Genomic DNA, 26,134 nt, shown 5'->3' with positions numbered 1-26,134 from the left:
CAAAGTTCTATTAAGTTCTGTTGCTGAATGTAGAAAGTTAGTGATGGATCAAGAAGGTTTACAAAAATTCTGCTATGTCACCAGTATTCAGACATGAATAAATGTACTTGTCAAAAAAAATCGAGACCTTTTATTTGAAATATCCTATTGCCCCCAAAGCTTTGGAGCTGGGTCTTGAATTTCTGTCAGGGTTGTGCTTTTGTCTTCCCTGTGAAAGTCTGCTCAAATCTGGCCAAGTTAAATACCTTTGAAAAATCATGGTTGGTACATATCCAGAGAGACATCTTTGATTTTAGCAGCTACAATCTCCAAAGATTCCATCCTTCCTGAGCATGCCTGATCCCCTCAGAGTTCCTACTGCTGACTAGACTGTGCAGGCAGCACCTCTCACAGAGCGACTCAGCATGCTGGATCCTCTCATAGGTCCCACCTATGATTGCACTGTATTGACTATTCCCACAGAGCAGTTGAGCATGTGGCTTCTAGCCCAGAGCAACCGGAACTCAGAATAACTTTCCCTGTTATGCCTATTCTCAGCTTCTTGATCTGGGCACTGGAAATGAGAGCTGGTTCCTTTCTCACCTGTGGTCTCAATGACCACTTTGCTAGCATCCAGGCAGAGTGGAGGAGGAAACCATCTTATCTGATTGCACAGGGGCAAAAGCCAGAGTGAGGTGAGAGAAAGGTGTAGCTTCAGACAAGCTGTCTAGTGAGATGAGGAACTGACCTGAATTGGAAGGACAAACCTGGGGCTGATTGGACAAGGAGACCAGCACTCTGTCAGAGGCCACAGGTCTCAAACACCAGTTCACAGCGCTTTTAGGAGCCAGTAAGTTCTGAGCAGTGACCAGTGCGGTGTTAACAGTTGCCAGAACTACAAGCTCAACACGTAAGAGGACTCCAGTCCTGGGACCGGACTGGTGGCACTGCGGGGGTCCAAGTTGGTTCCCAGCTTTTATTTAAAGGAAGCAGAGGAACAGGAAGTTGTCGGTTTCCCCTGGGTTTCCCCTGTTTAGAACTGCCTCCCCTGTGCTATGTGCTCCTGCTTCCTGACTCTAGTCTCCTGGTAACATGAACCTGCCTGACACCTGATGCTCAGTCTGTACTCTAGCTTCTCTTGGACTCTGATCTCCTGGTTTCTGACCTGGCTTGGCTCCTGACTCATGCTCTGACTCTAGGTCAGACCACCCATGTAGTAGTAGTGACACACTGGGAATGGACACCGGTACTGAGAGCTAGGAGGGAGGGAAGTCTGGATCAGGCTGAGTGGGGATGCTGGGACTGGGAGCCAATGAAGTAAATGGGTGGTGGGGGCTGGGAGCCAGTTGGTTTGGGATGATACTCAGGTCAGACAAAGAGCTGGGGGGAGGAGGAAGACTGGAACTAGCTGGACAAGAACACTGGGATTAGGAATCAGTGAGGGGGTGGTGGAGACAGATCTAAGAAGGAGCTGGGGTGCTAGGGGGAGAGCTGGGACTGGATATTAAAGAGAATGGGACAGGAAGTCAGGGAGGGAGTGCAGGGGACTGAGATTGCATAGGGAGACTGGGAATGGGAGCTATGTGGGGGAGGGGGAGGAAGGAAGAGACAGATAGGTCAAGGAACCAGGAGTGGGGAACTAGGACAGGCTGAACAAGAAGACTGGGGACAAGGAGTAGAGGCGGAAGGGGGAGAGTAGGACTGGGATGAGAAGCCCGAGGTGTGTAGGTTGGGACTGGAAAAAGGGGGCAGGGGTGGTGAAGAGAGAGGAATGGGACAGGCTGGAAGGGATGGGGAAGAAGGGGTCAAGGTTGGGGGAAATGGATAGAAGTCTTTCCTCCAGAGCCTGGAATCAGGGGTCCTACAGATAACAGAAGAACAATTCCTGATTTTTACCATTCCTTTAATGCCAGCAAATATCTATGAAACCCCCTGGCAAAGTCTGTGTGTCATTCTTCTAGTGTTGGTCCACAGAGATGATGCTGACTTACTGTTGTTATCGGTTGCTCTGTTAGCTTAAGTGGTAGAGAGGTCTGTGTAGTGGATCTAAAGAGGCTCCAGTGCTGCAGATGTCCCATATGGGTGTCAGTATGATGCCTTATGAGGAAATTTCTGGGGGGAGGCAAGTTCGGATTTTTTAAAAACCAAGAAAATTACACACACACAATTGTGTTACGAATATTATAAATATTGCAAAGTCAAGCACTAAAAAACTAGAGAATACCAGAATTAAGGTTGTTTTTGCAACTTTTGTTTTTTTTTGGTCCACTAGATCATATACATTATGATATAGTTTAATTTACATGATTACACAATAATATAGTAATTTGTTTTCCCTGAGACCCCTGCCTCATTTAATGCACAGGATGCATGAGCTCTGGGGAAGAATGAGGGTTGCGTAGTGAAGGAGACTGTTTTCTATAAGACCCCTGCTTCATTTGCTGCAGAAGCTGGGAAGGGGCGTAGTGAATGAGGCAGGGGATTGCAGAAAGGGAAAAGACAGTGTCATGGTTAAGTCCGTTGAATGCCACTCCAGAGAAGTGGATTCTATTCCAGTCTCTGCCACAGAGTTCCTATTTGATGCTAGGTAAAAAGAACAGGAGTATTTGTGGCACCTTAGAGACTAACAAATTTATTTGAGCATAAAGTTTCATGCTACAGCCCACTTCATCAGACGAATAGAATGGAACATATAGTAAGAAGATATATATATATATATATACGTACAGAGAATATGAAAAGGTGGAAGTTGCTATACCAACTCTAGGAGGTAATTAATTAATATGAGCTATTATCAGCAGGAGAAAAAACAACATCAGTAGTGAGTCGAATGGTCATTGATTATATGTTCCTCACTTTCTATGTGCTCAACGTGAGACCCTGGAGCCTGATTTTCAGAAGTTCTGAGCACTCACAGCTGCAACTGAAGTCAATGGGAGCTGTGCTTGAATATATGAAGCGCCATATAATGCTATGTATGCCGAATAATCAGTTCCTAGGCATCCCAAATTAGGCATCCCAAATTATTCTCTTGATCTTAACCTCTCTGCTTCTGTAAAATGAGAATAATGCCCCTTCATATCACAAGGTGTTGTAAAAATGTTTTTGAAGTACTCAGTCACTATAGTGGTGAGTGCCATAGAAAAGCCCTTGAGGAAATTAATAATTGTGACTTCAGAGAAGGATTCGAAAAGTATGCAATATACTCCCTAGCAATACATTTCAGAAAAGAAGTATGGGAAGGATGTTTATTTTGATTTAGTGGAATTTACCTCTCAGAGGTCTGGATTGTTCCTGGCTCTTACAAGGCTATGCAATAGGAAGGGCATAAAGAGTCATTCCCCTGCCTTGTGGAGCCTTTGTAAGTCCCAGCAGAGTTGCAGTCCCTGCACTCCGGAGCATACAGGAACAGCTCTCTCCATCCTCCCCAGGGGCTAGCCATCTTTTATGCCGCCAAACTAAAGTAGCTGAAAAATAGAAGGCACTGCCCAAGGTTCTGGACCATATGGAAAAGCCTGAGCAAGAGCTAACTCAGGCCTGGTCTACACTGAGGGAGGTGTCGATGTAAGATACACAACTTCAGCTATGGGAATACTGTAGCTGAAGTCGAAGTATCTTATTCCGACTTACAGCACAGGATCGATGTCCGCGGCTCCCCCGTCAACTCCACTACCGCCGCTCACTCCAGTGGAGTTCTGGAGTCGATGGGGAGTGAGTTCGGGGATCGATACATTGCATCTAGATGAGACGCGATATATTGATCCCTGATAAATCGATCGCTACCCGCCGATACGGCGGGTAGTCTGGATGTACCCTTAGGCGAGATCAGAGAGTTTCCGTGGGATTGATTGTAAACATTGGGACTGGTTCGGATTAGGAGAGACGTGCACCAGTGTGGGTGAAAAGAACCAGAAGGTGAGCGAAGAGCAATAGAAGCAGTGTGAGTGTAACCCTGCAAGGAAGCTGAGAGAGAGAACGAGAGAACACTGCTTTTGTGCAGAGTACTGGCTGGAAAAGCAGTCTGGAAATTGAGCAAGGAAAGTGTCTCCTGTTTTTTGTTCCTATGTGTTCAGGGAAACAAGATGTGGTGTATGTTCTTTGTAAATACACAGGATTGCACCAAAGAAATACTGTATTTGACTTTTATAATCTGTTTTTCCTCCTAATGGATGCACCCTGGCAAGGCTGCAAATATTTGCTAATCACTCAGGCTAAGAGGCAATAACCTAAGTAGTGAAGTAAGCACAAAAATAACCACATATTATGTGCTATTTGGTTGAGCCCTGTTAATTTACACGATTTGATGGAAACAAAAATGGCAAATTAAGGGATTTTTCTTGTAACCAGAAGCTAAAAGGAATACATTGTACTGGGAGATGTTTCTTTCATATTTAATGAATTGCCTTTTAAAAACAGGTAGCATTAAAATAAAACAAAAACAAACCTGAGCATGACAGTGGCATGCAATGAACAAAAGAATACACAGTGGGAAGTTCATGCAAGCAAACATCAATTCTCACCTGTTAGCTTCTGCAAATTGGTTTGCAGACAGCACCAGGTGTGTCATTCAAATGGACTAGTGTGACATTTTATCCTGAGTTTAGAATAATTGAAATGCATTGCACTGAATCACTTCTTTGGCAGGCATCCCAAGCAATGGCATGCCATTTATTTGATTCTGAGTACATGGGTTCTGCTATGTGTTGTAATGGAAAATCCTCATCTTTTATAATCCAAGGCTTGCCAAAGTCATTAAAAAATAGACTTTCAAAATTGTATACTAAGGTTCTGTAGTGCATTTTGCAAAATGGCTTTAGAATTAGATACCATTAGTGCTTACTAATGGGCTGTCAGCGATGTCGAAGCCATTTTGAAAATGCTTAACAAATATGCAGAACCAGCTCTTCTTCTTTTATGTAAAAATTCCTTTTCATAATATTAAAAAGAAATCCTAGCAGTGAATTTTATTGCTAGTATACCTGTTGGGTGAGTAAATCCATTCAGGCCAAAATTTGCCATCTCGGATGCCTAATTGATTGCACCGAAATCAATGGCCTGATACTGAGAGGTGTTGAATTAATTCTCCAGTGCCTTCAAATGAAATATCAATTTTGGTGTTCTAGGCACTAGGTTTCAAAATTTTTTCTTCAGTCTTTAGCCTTATACATTTTATTTTAAAGATTCTGATAATGCCATATTTGCCAGTGCCTCTTACCTTTTTCATGGTTACAGATGACTCTTTAGAGGCAGTGGCATAATGCATTCATGTTCTCAGTCCAACTAGTTCACTCCATTCATTCTTAGCTTCTTTTCTGGGATTTTTATTGCAGTTTTCAGAATTGCAACTCTTTTTTCACTAGCAAAAATCTGCTCTTTGTCAATAGTGAACTTGATTAAAAGACCTACAGTACATCATTTTCATCTGGCACCCAATGCAGCAAAATCTTTCACACAGCTCTAGGCCATAATTAACTTTTTCATTATTTTTTATTTTACCTCCTCATTAAAAACACACATTAGAAATGGCAAGCCGTAAGTTAAACTTCTCCCTGGACAATTGTAACACATTAGACATTTTTGTGGAGTATTACAGTGATTAATTTCACTGTTGATTCACTTTTGAGCACACCCATTAATACACACCATATTATAACTCCTATAATTTTTAAATTGCTTTAAGGTTACATTGGCTATTTTTCTTAAATGATTAATTTAGATTTTCTGATTTAAATGGTAATTAGAAATATTTTGCTAAAACTTGCTGATTAGGCTATGACTACAGTTGTAGTTTATTAATATTAGTCTTGAGATGAATAATGAAAAAATCATTGTATTAATAGTCCTGGGCCTCCTCTCTGTGTACACAGAACAGATACACATGGGCACAGTGTCAATTTCCCCCACAAAATCCCTGACCAATATACTTCAATCCTGACCTGAGGGGCTGCTCCTAGGATAGAGTGGGCATTTAATCTCTGATGATTCAGCCTTTTAGTTCTATAATGAGACTGCCAAGAAGGGTGCAAGTTTAGGTGACTCTTTTTGTATTCTTGACAGGAGTCCATTGGGAAATGGAATGAGACCACTGATGGATTTGATCTAGGACACGGAATAAATGATTCCAATTTTATCTCATTGTTACAACAAGTGTCTCGGAAGCACTTAGAACATGAATCTTAAAATGGTGGACTCACTGAAAATATTTGAGAACTCTAGCAATGGAAATTCTCCCCTCTGTGAGCCCAAAAGGCTGGAGAATTGGTTTATAAAGTTACTGCCTTTCTTCCTATAGTCAGAAAACTGTTGCCAGCATTCAGGATGAGTAACTTCAAAAACATAGTTACTGATCTTTGGTCCTTAGACTGCATGAGGTACTGATTATTTTCAGTTGTCATTGACTACTGTAGAAGTTGTGGGTACTCAGCACTTATTAAAATCACACCATTAAAAAAAATTCTGGCAAAGTTACAATAAAATGTTAACATATGACTTCATACGTTTCTTATTCAGGATCAGGTTAATATGTAAAGAACCTACCTAAGATTTAGGCTTGCTGGCTTGGGAGTCCTTGTCCTCTGAGTATGTTGAAGAGTGATCAAACTTCTAAATACCTATCCTCTTTTTAGCACTTCTTGTGTACATACTTGGTATGAAAGCTTTTCCATTACAAGGACAGTTCATATCTTACTATACTAAAATTTGAAGGAGGAGAAACCACATTTTTACAATAATATGCAGTACAAAGTCTTGCTGCTAACAATAAAAAAGAAAGTAATTATAGATCTTTTGCTGGAGCATTAAGTGAGCAGGTCAAGGGATCTCAAGGAAGCTGGAATGTTGTCATAAAATGAAAATTGTTAATAATTTCCCCCAAAGCCATCTAATTCCTGGACACAACCACTGCATGTGCAAGTAGGTTCCCATTTCCCCACAATCTAACAGAGCACCTAAATATGACTGATATTAACTGGAGTCAAATGTGTCATGTATATTATAATTTGTATACATGTTCTTTGAGCTACACAAACTGAAGATGTATATCCCCTTTCCTCTCATCAAGATCAACTTTTTTGGCCAAATCTCTCTCTCCCATCTTTTAGTCACATCATTTGTGTGTGTATTTGTCTGAGAGAGGGATGATTGGTGTTTACAAATAGAGAATTTAAGGTGAATTTTCTCATGTTTTATATGCAGAAGCCGAGGGTTTCTCTGTAAAGATCTGAAAAACATACACCTTAAGTACTCTGTTTATGGTGGCATGCAACTATGCTCAGACCCTTGTACCTGCCCAAAAGAAAGAGGCTGGTAGGGGATCGAGGGAAAAGAACAAACAATACAACGCATTGATTTGTCGATACAGATAGATGTATATTGTGACCTTTTTTTAGGTCAGCCCAGACCACTGAAGGGTTATGTCATCGGGGCTGGCTCCAGGCCCCAGCATGCCAAGCGCGTGTTGGGGCGGCATGCCACGGGGGGCACTCTGCCGGTTGCCGGGAGGTCCACCGCGGCTCTGCAGACCGGCGAGCGGCAGAACGCTCCCTACGGCGTGCCGCCGTGCTTGGGGTGGCGAAATGGCTAGATCCGGCCCTGCATGTCACTGCCTGCCCTGCAACTCTAGGTGCCTTCAATGCTATGGTTCTATAGCTCACAGCCCTGACAGCAACAGCCAGCATGCAAGCGTGCAGGTCACTCCCTGGCTTTCACCACCCAGTTATTTTTTGTAGTTTGACCCTCAACACTCTCCGGTCCCAAATTTAATTAACTAGTGTCTCTTATTCAAATAAGTATTTCTCACCAAGTCTCTTTTCCTGCATGACTGATCAGACTCTGTGTCCAGGACCCTTCACAGATCTCGGTTCCTTTGTCTCTATGGGTGAATTATGCCCAAATGGCTGTCTGTCTTTGCTTATATCCTCCAAAGTTTAATGACTTTGCTTCCTGGAAGCCGTCCTGGGAAGCTGAAGCCATGTTAATTTTGCAGTTTCCTGCCTAGCCTCTTAACTATCTCCCCTACTTCCTAGTTTGATGGCTTTGTTTACCTTTTTATGTAAATGTACCTTCATTGTCTCTGCCTGATGACCAGGCTAGTCAGACAAGCAAATACATGTTCTTTGTTAAAGGTAGACTGGACTTATGCATTGCTTGTCCATCACATTTTAAAAATGTAATTCTAGAGCATATTTATAACTTTGTATACATCCTGTATATAGACCATTCAGTGACTTTTGGGATCAACCTGTTACCGGTTCTCATATGCTACCTTACTTGACACATTTTAGATACAGATTATGACCACAGTGTGTTAGGTGTAGTGAGTATATCAGGCCTGACAAAAGTTGCTGACAGGGTAGTGAACCACCAGTGGGCCTCTGTGTTACATAGATATCTACTGGATTGCAGAGTACTTTAATTCCTATAAATAACTGTTCATTTGCTATTACAGCAAAGAAACATCTGTCAATATTGTATTGGTTGCTACATTCATCCAAGTTTCTTCAGTTTACCCCACCTAGCTACTTTTATTGATGCTTTTCTGCCTTTTCTGTTTAACACCTTTGCCAACAGTTCTAGGGCTACCTCAAAGATATTTAATTAATTTTTATTATGAAAAAGTAACTGGAGGGGAGAATTATGAAATAAGATCTGTGTGTGTGATTATAGATTTCAGAAGAAACGCTGCGCTCCAACACTGAAGACGAGGGCCCTTTCCAAGGAATGGAACCCTATCTTGTGCGGAGACTTTCCTGCCGCAATGTCCAGCTTCCTCCTCTGGCTTTCAGACAATTGGAGCAAGCAGACTGGGATAAAAAGAGTGATATGGAGACTATACAAAGGCCCACCAGTCTTCCACTAAGGATTCCTCCATTGATTGCCATCACATCGGCAGAGGCCAGTAGGTAAGTGTTGACCTTAAATGTTCCTTACTTTTACTTCTTTACTTTCAATGAGAATTTCCTTTGAAATGGAGTCAGAAAATCTTCATAGCTAAAATGTTAGATTCCATGCAAAAAAGTAAATGAAGGTAGATTTCTCCCCGCCCCCCCATAACTCCAAACCAAGAAATGAAAATGATTGCTACAACTCTAGTAAAAAATGTCTGTTCTGTAATGTATGGAACCGTTTTGGTAGTGCTGGTAGAAAATATGAACAAAATATGATAGTGTTTTCTAAAATTATGTGACTGAGATTTAGTCATGCTGCATATACACCCTTGGTCATGTCAAACAGAAATGTTGGGAAAAAGTGACTCAGACCATTTGAGATATATTATATTAAGAAAAGAAAGACTGCCAGAGGCTTGGATATCTGGTATTGGTGCAATTTATGGCTTTAGTCTATGTGGAAATATTTTATATGCATACAACTTGAAAACTAAGTCAGAGAATTTTGAGGAGATTAGGTATTTGTTCCTAGTTGTTGATCAATAGATATGTTAGACAGATAGTTGTACGTAATATGTTTTGGCTGTAGTAGTTTGTTGTCCTATTCTTATGGAATTATCTCCTATCTTGTCTGTGACTTCACTCACTCTGTGTGTGGGTGTGTTTTATAGGTAGGGCTGGCAGTGCCATTATTAAAGTTGTGTGACGCTTCCCATTATTGGACCCTGTTTTCAGTTGCTTATAACTTTGCCAAATGTTAGCCATTTGGGATGAAATTTTACATGCCAGATGTCTGCCTCAGGGTGATGATGATGGCTTTTTTTAAGCTTCAGCCAAATGATTCGGCCATTTCAGAGAACAAAGTTACAGAAAAATAAGGAGGTGTTTTGCCCATGTTAAAATCATTTTGAGACACTTTAGTGCTCCCAGACCCTGTAGCAGGGATATGAAATATGGTAATAAAATATGGAAATATGGAGGGAGAGAGGTCTTTGTATCAAGGATGTGCCTTTTGCTTTTCCTGTGAAAATCCACCTGAATTTAGCCAAGTTATTAGCCTTTGAAAAGTCTCAGTTTGCACATGATCAGTATAGACTTGCTAGAGCTTTGCGGATAGATAACTCCTTGAATATTCTGTCCAAACTGAACATACTCCTTCCTGGGGCTGAACAGGATTTTCCCTGTAATTGTAGTTCTAAGCTGCTGAGGTTCAGACATCAGACCAGGTCCTCCCTGAGTCTTCTTTTCTCAAGACTAAATATGCCCAGGTTATTTTGAACCTTTTCTCACAGGTCAGCTTTTCTAGACCTTTTATCATTTTTGTTGTTGTCCTCTGGACTCCCTCCAATTTGTCCACATCTTTCCTGAAGTGTTTAGCCCAAAACTGGACACAGTACTCCAGCTGAGGACTTATCAGTGCCAAGTAGAGCGGGACAACTAGCTCCCATGTCTTACATATGACATTCCTGTTAATACATCCCAGAATGATATTAACTTTTTTCACAACTGCATCACATTGCTGATTCATATGCAATTTGTTTTCCACTATAACCCCCAGATTTTCTTCAGCAATAGTAACACCTAGCCAGTTATTCTCCATTTTGGACTCAAATGTTTGATTTTTCCATGGGTGGCATGTGAACCCCCAGTTCAGGGAGGCTAAGCCCCTGCCCCTCCTCTTCCACCTGAAGCTCTGCCCTCGCTTGGCCCCCTACCCCCACTCTTCCCCACTGGGGCCAGAGGATCCCAGAGTCCCCCACTGTGGCCAGAGGAGCCCTGGCCAAGCAGGCCCGAGCCATCCCGAGCTGCCCTGAGACCCTGCCCACCGACCCAAGCTGCACCCAGCCTATCTGCCCAAGCTACCTTGAGCCTCAGCCAGCCAGAGGAACCCTGAGCCCTGGTTGTCCGTAGGAGCTCTGAGCCCTGCTGTGACCCGGTCCCGGGGCCATGGTGGGGAACATTAGCAGAGGTTTGGAGAGGCTTAGCCTCCCCAGTTCTCCATTACATGCTGCCCATGGATTTTTCTATCCTAAGTAGAGTACTTTACGTTTGTCTTCATTGAATTTCATATTGTTGATTTCAGACCAAGTCTCCAACTTGTCAAGATCGTTTTGAATTATAATCTTGTCCTCCTGCGTGCTAGCAACCCCTTTCAGTTTGGTGTTGTCTGCATCTTGTATTCAGTAATATTCACTGAAGATAATTGTTCCTTAAATGGTAACGAGTGTCGTACAATTGGAGAAAAATACTCGTATGTGATAAGAAACAATGTGAGAGACAGAAAGTTCAAATAAAGAAATAATTACGAATCTCTGGTGAGTGAATTGGTTCCTTGTTGAATTCAAATATGAAATAGGGAAGGCAGTTCAAAGTATATTCCAAGTAAATAATAATAAAAATAGAATTGCCAACTCTCTCAAGTAGCTTTGATGTCTCCTGTTCAGAATGTTAGTAATGCCTACCAAAAGTCTAGAGAAAGGTATGGATGATATCTAAGCTGCCTGTCTCTGTGAAATTACCCAAGTACAAGATACCTATTGCTCCTATAGGGACATAGCAGACCTCCCTCACTCTGGTGTGTGAAAAAACTCAAGTACTATAGGGAATTCTGAAGATTATTACAGGAGATGAGGACTCTTGTCTCATTGATGAATAGGTAGAGGGGGAAATAATATACAATTAATAGAAATTATTTACAAGGAAGGAAAGTTTCATTGTTTAAAACTTTAAAAAAAAAATCCTAAGAGTAGGATTTAGAAATCCTATATGGCTTTCTTAGTAAAGCACTGTGAAATTATTATGACTCGAGTTGAAGCACCAGCAGTGTGTAAAACTCGCAATGAAGACAATCCCTGTCCCGAGGAATTTGTGATATAATGTATAAATTCCATTGTACAGGCTGAGTTCCATTTTCTCATTAGGAAGTCTAGGGGCCCATTTCTCTTTTCACACCAGTTTTATATAAGAGCAAACACCATTAAATTTGACAGAGCTGTTTCTGATTTGCATCAGTGTAGATGAGAGTGAAATCAGAACTTGAATGTTCATTGCCAAATGATGAAAAATGGAAAGTTGTCCTCTCATTTCTCTGAAGTTTTACTACTTAAGATGTAAAATTGTTTTTTCACATTGGCAAACTGTTCCTTTTTATTCTTGCTCATTTTCTTTTGACTGTTTTAAGAGTGTTAAATATATCTAGCCTGTTTCTGATCTCACGTTAGTGTAAAGCCAGTTAATCAAGGCCATTGTTGAGATGAAGGATTTGTAGGTTTTATATTAATGTTTCACTTCTAGAACAGCGAGAAGGAACTGCAAAAAGAAGTGCTTGTCAATTGATGGGTTGAGCATGCTGCTGATAGCAACTCAGTTACATTTATTAAATTTAGTGATTGCCAAGCCTTCCATATGGCAGATTAAAAGTATGCAGGCAGCCTCTTTTAATATTTATGAAAGTGCTTATTTTTTAGGGTTATATTTCAACAATGAGCAACATATTTAGCTTGCATATATAATTATCAATGTGGTATATATATATTGTAAGATGGGATATCAATAATAGGTTTCTGCATGTGAAGAAATCCTTTAACTTTTAGTCTGTTCTTGTCAAATAAGAAGTACAGAGAGGTGAAATTTTTCACATAAATAGTCACCAAAAAATGTAGTTTCAGACTGGCTGAATCTATTTATACATTTCTATTGACTTCACCAAATAGCATTGACTGAACCAAAAAAGTCAAAACATTTTGGTAATGTTGAAATGAAACATTTTATTTCAACTCAAAAAATTTCATTTAGACTTTTTCAGGCATTTGACAAAAACAAAACAATGGATTCACAAAGCAGGGTGAGTTGGGAGTACCTCCTTTATAAGTAGAGCCCTACCAAATTCATGGCCATGAAAAACACATCATGGACTATGAAGTCTGGTCTTTTGTGTGGTTTTACTCTATACTACATAGATTTCATGGGGGAAACCAGAGTTTCTCTTATTGGGGGTCCGGACCCAAAACGGAGTTGCAGGGGGGGGTCACAAGGTTATTTTGGCAGGGGTCACAGTATTGCCACCCTTACTTCTGCGCTGCTTTCATAGCTGGGCAGCTGGAGAGTGGCGGCTGCTGCCTGGGAGCCCAGCTCTGAAGGCAGAACCCCACCAGCGGCAGTAAAGAGGTAAGGGTGGCAATACCACACCATGCATCCTTACTTCTGCGCTGTTGCTAGTGGCAGCTCTGCCTTCAGAGCTGGGCGCCCAGCCAGCAGCTGCCCCTCTCCAGGTGCCCAGGTCTGAAGGCAGCGCCACCGGAAGCAACAATGCAGAAGTAAGGGTAGCAGTATCGCACCGCCCCACACACACACAATAACCTTCCAAACCCCCCATAACTCCTTTCTGGGTCAGGAACCCTACAATTACAACACCGTGAAATTCAGATATAAATAGCTGAAATCATGAAATTTACTATTTTTAAAATCCTATGACCATGAAATTGACCAAAATGGACCCTGAATTTGGTAGGCCCCTACTTATAAGTGTTAGCCCTGTGGCTAGGGAACTTATTTCAGATATTGGAGACCTGAGTTCAATTCCCCCCTCTACATGATGTGTAGAAGAGATTTTAACTCGGGTCTTTCCCATTGTAGGAGAGGACCCTAGTCACTGAACTATGGGATATTCTTGGGCAGGACTTTCTCAGTCTCTCCTGTTGAAGATCATCCACTTTTTATAAATAAATAGTCATTGGAGCAGGGACTTACACATTTGCCTGAATTGTGGGTTCAACTGTAAAAAATATGTAAAAAATCAGAAGTTGTTACAAGAACCTGTAATAACAAATGTTGATGAGAAAAGGTACAAAAGGGAGACAGAATAACTGAATTAGCCTAAACAAAAAGCCAAGCTGGTATATTCAAAGACTGATGAAATTATGCTTGTTAAAAACAGGTGCTGTGGAGCCCGAAGTTTAATGAGCTCATATGGGTATGTCGGCACTCAGGTCTAGTTAGTGACCAAATAATAAGGGGATGGGCTATTCCACCCATCATGCCCTTTCTGGGTCCTTAAAAGAAAGAGATTTTTGGTGAAAGTACAAAATAACAAATAGAACAGATGGAACAGACAGAGGCAACAGCTTTACCATCATGGCCCTCACCTCACTGTTTCCTGTGCCCTAGCCCTTCATCATCCTGATCCTGAGAGTTGTCTTGACCAGGATGAGCCAGCGAGAGAGAGACCCAGATGGCATTGCCACCCTTACTGGCTCCAGCTGAATCCCAAACACCAGCTGGAGTGACAGTTATTACCATCTTTGATACCACATAAGAGCCTATAAAAGTAGGTGCCTTTTCCCTTCTAAAATTGGTCTTTAACAACAGAAGCAGCAATGATATCTCCAGCCCATCTCAACTCACTTCTCTTTTCTGCCAAAGGGATCGTTATTACCATCTTTGATACAATTTAAGAGACTGTCAAACAGAGAGGCAGTGGCACCAGAACCAAGGGGCCAGGTGGCCATAGCCCTCAGGGCCGGCTTTAGGACATACAGGGCCCGATTCGAAAGAGCTGCCGCCAAAATGCCACCAAAGACAGCGGCAGTGATTGAGCTGCTGCTGAAGATAGGGGAGGCAATTTGGTGGCAGCTCAATCGGTTGCCACTGTTTCCGGCGGCACTTCGGTGGAAGGTGCGGGGCCCGATTCCCAGGAATCGGTGGAATCACCCTAAAGCCGGTCCTGATAGCCTTCCCACTTTTTGAGAGCAGATCGACCCTGCACCCTTCCCCTCCTTTTCATCCTCAGGTCCCACCCCCTGTCCAGGGCAGTGTGGAGCCTGGCCGGGAAGCCCAGGCAGTTGTGGGAGCCGTGCAGACTCTCCACCTGCTCATGATTTGGGGGGGTTGAGAGCAGTCGCTATCTTGTGTCTCCCTCCCCTCCCACCAGCTCTCCATCCAGCCCAGGGCAGGTTGAGGTCAAGGGTTCACAATCCTGTGCCTGCTCATCATAGCTGTCAGTGTGGCTCTCCATGACCCTGCTCTGGCCAGGGGGCAGGGCCTCAGAGCTGCAGCCTGGCCATGGTAAGAGCCGCACAGACAGCTGTGGGGAGCTGCAGATTCTCCATCTGCCCTGGGTGGGGGGCCTAGAGACCAGGGACACAGGCTAGGGGTTGCTCTACTTGGGCTCCCTGCACCGTGGGCAGGTGGGAGGGTCTGCCGCAGCTCCCAATAGCTGCCCGTGCAGCTCTTATCATGGCCAGGTTGTGGCTCTGAGGCCCCTCCCCCCTGGCTGGAGCCAGGGCAAGGAGAACCATGTGGGCAGCTGTGGGGAGCCTAGGTCCCTCCACTTGCCCTGGGTGGAAGAGCTGGAGGGTGGGGACACAGGCATGGGGCTGCTTTAGGCCCCCACCCACCCTGGGTGGGCAAGGCGCCAGCTCCCCAACTCCACTCTGACTTCTGGTTTGGCTGTGGGTGGGGCCTCTGGGGAAGAGGGGGACAGGGCCTCGGGGGAGCGAAGGCCCCTGGCCACCCACTTTTGGGAAAACTCCGACATCCTTGCAGGGAAGGGGAAGTGGTTCCTTCTAAAAACTGTCTACAGCTAAAGGGAAAAGGAACACAGGAAGTTGTTAAAATGAAAGCCTAATTTAATACTTTATATTTCAGATGCTTTAACGTTTTTTTCTTCTTTTTCTGTATCTTCAATAAAAGTTGAAAAGGATTTATAATGTTGTGTTTGCGATGGTGCTAAGCAGGCTGAGATCTTTGTACACCAAGCCCCATATCTTGTTTAACACCATATCGTGTTGGACAGTGATTCGGTTATGTTAATGTCTTTGGCCTGCTTATTTTATCTCAACACAACAGTTCCCCTATGTTCTGGATGAGTGCCTTAAACCCTCTGGGCTGTAGAGTCATTTTCTCTCTTGCACTGGCCCAATGGCTATTTATTGTCATCATGAATTACTATGAATTGCCACTATAAATGACAGTGAATGATGATTGGTCCAGGGAAAGGACACTTGAAATGGTCTAGTCTGAATAAAACAATTTGATAGGTTAGTCTGACTAAAAGGCTTCTTGAAATATGATCCAAGAATTTTCAGCCACCCATCCATGCAGATACTATTGTATATTCCTGTTTCCCCTCCCATCCACAAGAAACATCCATCTGGTTACATCATCTCCAACAGATAGATGAGGTGACCAGCTACCTCAAGAATATCTCAATATTAGTTTCAAAGGATGAAGTGCAGCAGCAATCTTCCCATCACACAGAAACCCACCTCCAGATGTTACAGTACCTCCAGGAATGCATCTGAGCCTGGGGAATAGGAGCCCTTAGATTGCTCCTAAAGCCTGACTTTTGCATGACAATGAGGCCAGCTGTCTCAATTTGCAACATTCTTGTTATAATGCTTCTGCCCTCTTAATATGCAATGTGATTGATGCAATCTGATGTGAAATGTCACATTAGTGAGATGCCAGTTCCATAAATGGAAAAGCCTAAAATGCATTTGGAGACTGCATTTAAAAAGATATTTTGAACAAAAAATCTTTGGTATCTTGGGGAAAGGATGATGTTACACAATCTTCTAATTACATGCTAGCAAGTTTCATGACATTTCACTTGTGTTCCCAATTAGGTGAGCATGTTTCATATGATCAGTTTGACGAGCCCTTTTGTTACCCTAAAAACTAGTATGTTGTAACATCTGAGCCAAGGATTAATCCTACTGTTAGTTCCAACAAATCCATTGAAACTAAACTTTTTCTAGGGGTTCACACAGAAATAAGATCAAGGTACAAACTGCAAGATGTAGCTCTTGTAACTGAGTTGTAACACAACATACATTAACCTGAACTTGGAAGAAATCACATAACTCTTAGACCTCCTAAGAAGTTTTAAACGATATACTTCTCTGATAACTTTAGACTTGGTATGTTTTGTTATGAACCCATAAAGAGGCCTGTTTCCATAGGCTGTTTTGCTAAGATACTTGCATTTTTCTGGCAAGCATGAGTCTGTTTTCCAGCAAAGGATCTATTTTAGAGTGAAAACAAGTCTCATGTTCTTGCATGAAATATAGGCTAACATTTGCATTTTCTCTTAAATAACTATTTCAGTATAATTGCAAGTAGAGCAAAATTGAGAGATGGATTCTCAGAAACATGCAAATAAAAATGACATTTTTCACTGCAAAATTCTGAAAATACAAATTTCAGAATTTCACACAGCTGTACTCTGTATATGCTCAAATTGCATTTCCTGTTATTATTTACTGCTTTCTGTGTTGTTCATACACTACTTCTCAGGCATGAATGTTATTGTACTATGTAAGGTTTATTTTAAATTGCTCTAATATTGTTTAAATATCTAACCAAGTAAAAAGATTAAAAAAAATAATTAGTGGCATTAAAGACCATTGTGGTGACAGGGACGGTGGCTTATACCATAGCAAACTTTTGGAATTGTAAATGTTGCACATTCTTAATCCATGAAGCTTCATCTTTCCCATGCATCTGCTCCAGTTTAGCTAGCTGTTCAAAGATGATGATGATGGAAAAATATTTTAAATTAGATAAGCAATGTCCTACTTAAATCTTTAAGGGTTGATCCAAAGTCCATTAAAGTCAATTAAAGTCTTTCTACTGACTTCTGTGAGTGATAGATCTGTCCATAAATTATTTTAAAGTTGTCTTCACTTCCCTCTCCCCTCTTTGAGATGCAGTAGTTTGGTCATAATTATCAACTGTTTTGCTAGGTGCAAACTGCCTATGAAACATGGGTAATTTCTCCTCATTTTTGAGAGGAATTATTTGGAGAATTATGATCGATACTCTAATTGTATAGACTGAGAGCACTAACTTCTAACATGGTAAATCCTGGTGTCTATCTCAGGGTCTCCCACTCTTGTCCCTCCTAAAATAAGACATTAAGGGCCAGATTTTTTTATCTTTACTCAAAAGATGAGTTGTATTTTACTCTGCACGTAGTAAGGTACTACTCAGCATGAGTAAAGGTGGCACAATCTGGCTCTCAATAACTTATTACTCAAAGAAAGGGTTTCAAAGAATAATGGAGAAAGCTCTAGCTTTTATTATAAAATTGCCACAATAATTTTACTGTCCAGTAAACTCATATTGGAAATTGTAACTGTTCCAGGTTATTGTTTTAAGGGCTTGAGTGTTGCTAGAGATGATGAAAATAGGGAAATTGGACCATAACAGAGCAGCATGCACTGGAAATGAATCCTGGGAGGAAGTTGCTCTTCAGACATATAATTTTGCAGCTCAGCAGGGTAGTTTATGCACTGAAAATAAGTGGGAACTACAGTGCTGAAAGATAGGGAAAGGAAAAGTTTCAGTTTGATTCATTTTCAGACTCAAAAATGCTGTTCTTTGGGCCCCCAAGCCTCAGCTGTCTCTAGCAACTTCACACAGGTTTAGGCTGCTTTCAGCAGAAGCAGCTGTGCACTGACTCACCTGCCAGTAAGAAGAATGAACAGTAACACAATAATTCTTAGCATTTGTATAGGATACATCTTTCTTTTAAAAGTGTAGTAAACATATTAACTAATTCTCATGTCACCTCTCTGACATAGTTAAATAGCCATGCATCATTATCCTCATTGCAAAGAGGTGAAGTGACGTGCCCAAGGCCAGGGACAGAATCAGTGGCAAAACTGGAAATGGAATTCAAGAGCTCCTGGCTCTTAACCCCTTTCTTAGGTCATGCTGCCTGTCAGAAAGTTGTTTGTGGAGACTGGAAAGAAATTTTCAGACATCTTGAGGCTCTTACATCCTTAGCCAATAAGTTTAGTAAGTCAAAAAGAGATGTTTAGTGAATGCTCCAGTCTGGATTTGCACTGTATTGACTCTTGATCTCATTTAATCCTAGAGGATAGCAGATTGTTAGAAGCAAAAGAAATGGCAAAGGATTAGATTCTACTACAGAAATGTCACGATCTAATCTGCACTTTCAAGATGAGTTTTCCCTTCCTGTGATCAGCACCAGTCTCCAGTGTAGTTACCTATGCTCTAGTCTCACTTTGGATGGCAACTTAAAAATCATATCAATTGATTGAACTCTTACAGTTGGTACGCGTACTTCCACCTTTTCATGTTCTCTGTATGTATAAATATCTTCTGTCTGTGTGTTCCATTCTATGCATCCAAAGAAGTGAGCTGTAACCCACGAAAGCTTATGCTGAAATAAATTTGTTAGTCTCTAAGGTGCCACAAATTCTCCTGTTCTTTTTTTAAAAATCGTTAATGCTTAAATTGCTCAAAGCAGTCCTTATATGAACCAAATATTGGCTAGACTTTAGTAAACTGTGGAGGCGAAAGGATCATAGCAGAATACCTGGATTCTAGGCTTCTCTGATAGTTTGTGATAGTAATCCCCCCCAAGCATTACTGAAACTTTTGCATTTTGCTATTAAGCAGAGGACTGTGGTTTAGATTTGGCACACTGTTGGCCTAAACAGCTACTGGATCCTGATCCATTTTTGGTCACCTGTAACTTCTTTTTAAAATTTGGAATTTTAAAAACACCATTATTGTAGATTACAATTTTATTTGACACCTGTAGAATTTATTTTGACTTGGATTATATTCTTCCATTAATGAAGAGATCCTCACTTCTTATTAGTACCAAAGCTCTTGAAGGACATTGTGTGGACTGGAAACATGTATTGCCATAATCTGCTCATTTGTGGTTTGGGGAGATAGACTGTGTGTGTGTGTACACGTATTTTCTAGAAAAGGGAATATCTGCAAATAGCACTTCAAAAGAGGAACATGTTGCTTAATACATATAACTGATAGTTTGTTTGGAATTTATATGCTAAAATATTTTCATTTTTTGTTATTGTTATGTCTTTGATATATCTCATCAAAATATGGGATTTCTTCATCTGACTAGTCTCAATTTCATTCTATCGTACTTGTATATTTATGCTGTTTGGTTCTGTTGTTCAAGAAGTAGTAGTAGAATAGTGTCCCTGTTTCATAGCTGGTTTTAGTTATATATGGAGTTTTGTTTCATGAATGAGTGATCTCTTTAAATCGCTCTTTCTCACAGTTCTCCCAGGAAGTCTATCTTCTTTTTCTTTCAAGGACTGAATATTATATGGTCTTTAATTTCCCACCCACGTGCCTGCTTAGATGATTGGTGACACCTGGGATGTAAGGCCACAGGGATTTACTTCACAATGCAGGAAACAGGAAAGTAAAAGGCAGCTTTCTACAACCTAAATTATAGTTACTGTGGGTCAGATACCTGATGATGGAAGGAAAAAACTAGCTGAGATCAAGTTCATTTTCTGCACAAAGAGAGGAGCAGAGATGATGTTCCCGATCTAAAAAATTGATACCTCTCAGGCATAGTCTGTGTTTGAGCACAGTTAGGAAATGAACCAGCCAATCTGGGGTTTGATTGTTGCCATAGTTATCACTGCAGAAGGGGGGTTCAGCCACGGCAAAGGCACCATTGCCTCTAGCCTTGCAGCTCACACATGGACATTTGCAATGGACAGGGATTTATGAAAAGAGAAGCAGTTAGAGGCAGGGCAGGAGTATTATCCCATTCCACTACCTCCCAGGGAATCTGCACAACAGCTAAAACAGTCTAAGGCTCTGTTAACTTTCCTGCGGACTGCCAATGTGTTATGGAACCACACTTAACTAACAGGGATTCTGGGCAATCCCTAGTGGAGTATGGAAAAGTGGTCATGAAACTGGCATATAAACACAGCACCTCTTTGTAGATAATCCTATAGCCCTTGTAAGGATGTGGCAAACCCTGCCTATCCCTATCAAAGAATTTGGAGGACACTCTTGGAAGAGACCCTCACAGAGTTTGTATTCTCCTAACACTCCCATTATATAGGTTTTTCATGGGAGGGGGATCATCAGCCCTGTAGTTTAGGTCATGCTTCTGTAGCTGGGGACAAACAATATTTAAACCCAGCCTTTTCAGAGCGTAAATGGGCCCGTATATTCCTGCCTGAAGTGTAAACTCTCTTTCCCCCAGCATTTTCATACTCTGAAGACTGAGTCCTGTAAAAGGAAAACCCTGACCATGACAAATATTTTTATTTTAATATAGTGATATGTGGCCTTTCTGCGAGTCTGGTGGTAGAAGATTCGGGGTAAGATTATATGAAGTGCAGCACAGCATTCTCAGCCTTGGGAAAGGAAGAGCTATGGTGACTTTTAACCACTTTTCAGCTAAAAGCAAATGTGGGCTGTTGTGACTGGCGAAGGTTCTGGTATAACTGAGGCTATGGCTAAAATAGAGAGAGAGCTTACAATGGTGTAGCTGCATAGATGCAGATTCAGTGCTGTAAGCTCTCTAGTGTACCCACTCTAAGCTGACAGGAGAGGACCTTAGAGAGCCCTGGGGGGTCTGTATGATATGCCAACCTCCCTGGGTTGCCCATATATTTATGTGTGGATCTGTAATTTTCACTCCATGCATCTGAAGAAGTGGGGTTTTTACCTATGAAAGCTTATGCCCAAATAAATCTGATAGTCTTTGAGGTGCTACCGGACTCCTTGTTCTTTTTTTCAGGAATCTCTGTACTATTCTGCACTGTGCCCCTGCCCCAGCATCCTGCCAGTGCTTGTGAGAGTGTCCTCAGATCAGGAAGTAGCCTTATGACTTACTCTCCAGTATCTGTGCCAGGGCAATCCTTTCCAGTTGTAACCAGGGCTTTTGGGATCACTTTGGACTGCTCTATCCTTTTAGCCAGCAGAAAGCAGCCAGAGCAAGGAGAGGCTCTCACATTTGCATTTTATTTGTATTCCTTTTGGGAATGTTCAAGTGACAAGCCCTTCTTTACAAGGTCTATTCTGTTAACATATTCGTATGGTCTCGGCTTTGGCCAGTTGCCCACACACAATGTCTGATTTATTGAAAATGCAATATAAAAAAGAATTGTTAAACCAAAGGATCTCACAATATGTACCCCAATGTATTTTGTCACATTAATGCCAATTTAATGATGACAAAAGAAATCAGAAATCCTATCTAGCCATAAGCATGCACAGTGTTTATCTCTTACAAGGATTTTTTTTATTTTGAAAAATGCCTGTTCACATTAGCCTTTCTTTTGCACCCTTCCTCATTTGCATGTAAATCATCCCTACAGATGCAGTTTATAAGTGTAAACCAAAAAATCTACTTGAGTGACACAGGCCTATAAACCTGAGGGAGAGAGTGGAGGATCATTTACAATACTAAAATTAGTTTTGCATGTGACTGAAAATAGTTTTTAAGCATCTGCTATTACTGCTAAAGTTTAGTCACTTTCATCCAATGCCACTCAAAGTAGAGAATAGTTTGAATCAATTAATATTCCAACAAGTTTCAACTAGAAAGTCTTCAATTCTTTGCAGTATGCCTTTCTATACCATGCTTGCAAGACATACAATATATTTCAGTATGTAATAGTATTGGTCATAACTTCAATCCATTAATTTTACTATAATAGTGAGAATATTACATTTTATTGTAGGAGGAGTTGGTAGTGACCCCTATATTTAAGTTGCCTAGCAACTTAAACATTCGCTAACACCTCCATTTTTTGCAACAAGCCTTTGAAATTAATCAGGGATAAAGCCCTGGACCCAGAAAAGTATCTTTTCTTTATAGCATGAAGTTCCATTCTGGTTTAGCTGAATAAAATACTTTCAAAAACTGTCATTTCCCTTCTATTGCTTGCCTTGTCAGCAAAATTTTGACAGCATACCAGAATAATAAATGAGCACAAACATTCTAATCTGAGGTTGGGTTCACCACCATCAAAGCAGTAGCATCCTGTCCATTGGAAGCAGGCAGTCCAACTATTACTGGAGTATCTTTAGTAGATGGAAGGAGAATCAGGAAGCTAGACTGGAGTCCCTGACTTGGATCTAATACATGGTCCCAGTGACCCATGAGGACACTACAGTATGTGGGGCAGAAGCCCTATACCCTCTGTGGGATGGAAAAGAGAAAGAACTGAGTAGGCCTCATACAGACCACCCCGGTGTTCCATTCTCCCTCTTGAATAAAAGTCTTCTTCTACTAGCTACTATATTTAGTCCAGTAGGTCAAGTGGTAGCAGTCTGTGCTTTAGTGCTTAAGATTTAGGGTTCAAACCCTGCTGATGATTCATGATGGGAGATTGTTACAGGTGCACATAATAGAATTTATTTTTGCTTTTGAAAAATACCTAGGAAACTACATAAAAGACCATTATTTAGATTGCAGAGTTGACCTCTGAAAGATAAGCAATTAGGTTGCCCAAGCAACTTTAATTCTGTCCTCCTTGTGAGTATGCATTATGATACAGTCTGTAATTACATGATCACAAACTGTTTTTCTCCATACGATCCTTTGCTCATTTAGTGTACAGGATGGATGCTGCTCAAGAAATGAATCCGAGCAATGTAGTAAATAAAGCTGTTGTCTTTAGGATCCCTGCATTACTTACTCTAGACGATGGCAGGTGTAGGGAGAATTAAGCAGGGACTTGTGGGAGAGAAAGGATGCTCTCGTGGTTAAGACAGGTTAATGCCATGGAGGAGAATAATTCTCTTTTCCTACCTCTGCCACAGATTTGTTATTTGATGCTGAGCAAGTCACTGAAACCAAAGTTTTGGCAGGTGGTGACTACTTTTGTGTTCCTCATTTTCTGGGTGCCTAACCTGAGAGACCTGGAGCTTGATTGCAGAAGTTCTGAGCACTCACAACTGCAGTCAACAGGAGTTATGGATGCTCAGAATCTCTGGAAGTAAAACAGTGTGATCTTGAGCATAGAATTTGGAGTTGTAGTCTTAACTCCGTTTCCAGTTCCAGTTGTGTGGCCTTAGGCGAGTCTCGTTTCCTCATTTTAAAATGGGGATAAATAATGCTTTTTTATCTCTGATTGGATTGATAAGTATGCTGATGAGCACCCTAGACAAGGCCACGAGGAAAAGAATAATCCTGTATTCATTGCAATCTTTGAATAGTGTGCGGTAAATAAGACAAACATTGAATGGGGTGGATAAAATGAAATACTAAACAGCTTCCTTGTTGCCTGAGCACTGTGCATCCTGGGCACTCAATGACACAGCAGTTCTATGGGAAAAAATAAGTATATGAGCATGTAATGAAAGATTGTATTATAATGCATATGCACTAGAAGGCAGAATTAAGGTTGCAACGTAAATGTTGTCTTTTCCTAACCTTTTCAGTACATGATTTTGCATACTAAAGTAATGTTATGTACATAACGCCTTTTCATCCAGAGTACCATGCCTAGGGGTATGTTTACAGTACGAAATTAGGTCGATTTAATAGAAGTTGATTTTTTAGAAATCGATTTGATACTGTCGATTGTGTGTGTCCCCACTAAGCGCATTAAGTCGGCAGAGTGTGTCCACAGTACTGAGGCTAGCGTCAACTTTCGGAGCGTTGCACTGTGGTAGCTATCCCACAGTTCCCGCAGTCTCCGCCGCTCACTGGAATTCTGGGTTGAGCTCCCAATGCCTGATGGGGCAAAAACATTGTTGTGGGTGGTTCTGGGTACATGTCATCAGGCACCCGTCCCTTCCTCCCTCACTCCGTGAAAGCAATGACAAAAAAGCATTTCCCGCCTTTTTTCCTGGGTTACTCTTGCAGAAAACATATCATGGCAAGCATGGAGCCTTCTCAGCTCACTGTCACCGTATGTCTCCTGGGTGCTGCTGACAGATGTGGTACTGCAGTACTACACAGCAGCATCCCCTTGCCTTGTGGATGGCAGACAGTGTAATATGACTGCTAACTGTCGTCGTCCCGTGGATGCTCCTGGCCGACCTCAGTTAGGTTGGTCGGGGGCACCTGGGCAGACATGGGTGCTCCTGACCAGCCTTGATGAGGTCGGTCGGGGGCACCTGGACAAAAATGGGAATGACTCCAGGTCATTCTCTTCTTTAAGTTTCATCTAATGGAGTCCTGCCTGGAATATCATGCCAGCTGGAGGCTTCTGCCTCAGACTGTTCTCCTAGTCGGCAGCACCGCATGGTCGCACCTACCCCAGCCTACCCCTTGCTCCCATGGATCATGAAGGCTGGACAGTCGTAAGAAGCAGTTCAACTATAGGCTGAGCAACTGCAGAATGGTGGTAGAATGTGCCTTTGGATGTTTAAAAGCTCACTGGTGAAGTTTACTGACTCGGTTAGACCTCAGCAAACCAATATTCCCATCATTATTACTGCTTGCTGTGTGCTCCACAATATCTGTGAGAGTAAGGGGGAGACGTTTATGGTGAGGTAGGATGCTGAGGCAAATCGTCTGGCCGCTGATTATGCACAGCCAGACACCAGGACGGTTAGAAGAGCACAGCAGGGTGTGCTTTGCATCAGAGAAGCTTTGAAAACCAGTTTCATGACTGGGCTAGGCTATGGAGTGAAAGTTCTGTTTGTTTCTCTGTGATGAAAACCTGCCCCCTTGGTTCACTCTACTTCTCTGTAAGCCAACTGCCCTCCCCGCCCCCCGATCTCCGCTTTCAGAGGCAATAAACTTGTTGTTTCAAATACATGCATTCTTTATTAATTCATCACACAAATGGGGAGATAACTGTCAAGGTAACCTGGGAGTGATGGGGGAGAAGGGAAGCATGGGGGTGGGGTAGTTGTAGGGCCACTCCCTAGAATGGCATGAGCTCATGCCATAGAAGCAGAATGTCTGGGGCTCTGACCCGGAGTGGCTGTTTGCCTCTCTGGTTCTTTGGTAGGCTTGTCTGAGCTCCTTAAGTTTCATATGGCACTGCTGTGGGTTCCTGTTTGTAACCTCTGTCCTTCATGCCCTTGGAGATTTTTTCAAATATTCCCGCATTTCGTCTTTTGAAGCAGAGTTTGGATAGCATGGATTCGTCTCCCCATAAAGCGATCAGATGCAGAACCTCCCATTTGGTTCATGCTGGAGCTCATTCAAAAGTTCACAGGGCTTTTTCTGTCTACCTAGCCAGTGCATCTGAGTTGAGAGTGCTGTCCAGAGTGGTCGCAATGGAGCACTCTGGGATAGCTCCCAGAGGCCAATACAGTCGAATTGCATCCACACTACCCCAAATTCAACCCAGAAGGGTCAATTTCAGCACTAATCCCCTCATTGGGGAGGAGTACGGAAATCGATTTTAAGAGTCCTTTAAGTCGACAAAAATGGCTTCGTTGTGTGGACAAGTACAGGGTTAAATCGATCTAACACAGCTTAATTTGACCTAAACTCATAGCGTAGACCAGAGCTAAGTGTAACAAACTTAAGGGCTGAGTATGCT

General features: G+C 41.9%; 1 long non-coding RNA gene across 1 annotated transcript in view; it reads left to right on the top strand.

The window, feature by feature from the left end:
• LOC142046972 (uncharacterized) overlaps window positions 1–8,873 on the top strand; it is a 305,657-nt gene extending 296,784 nt beyond the window's left edge. Inside the window, exon 3 of the long non-coding RNA XR_012656083.1 lies at window positions 8,644–8,873. This is a non-coding gene — a long non-coding RNA (uncharacterized LOC142046972). The remainder of the gene's footprint in view (window positions 1–8,643) is intronic.
• The last annotated feature ends 17,261 nt before the right edge of the window (window positions 8,874–26,134 follow it).

Source organism: Chelonoidis abingdonii, chromosome 6 (assembly GCF_003597395.2).
Source record: "Chelonoidis abingdonii isolate Lonesome George chromosome 6, CheloAbing_2.0, whole genome shotgun sequence".
In the NCBI taxonomy this organism is placed as follows: Eukaryota; Metazoa; Chordata; order Testudines; family Testudinidae; genus Chelonoidis; species Chelonoidis abingdonii.
The sequence above is the reverse complement of the archived record's forward strand: the minus strand, read 5'-3'. Positions and strand labels throughout refer to the sequence as shown.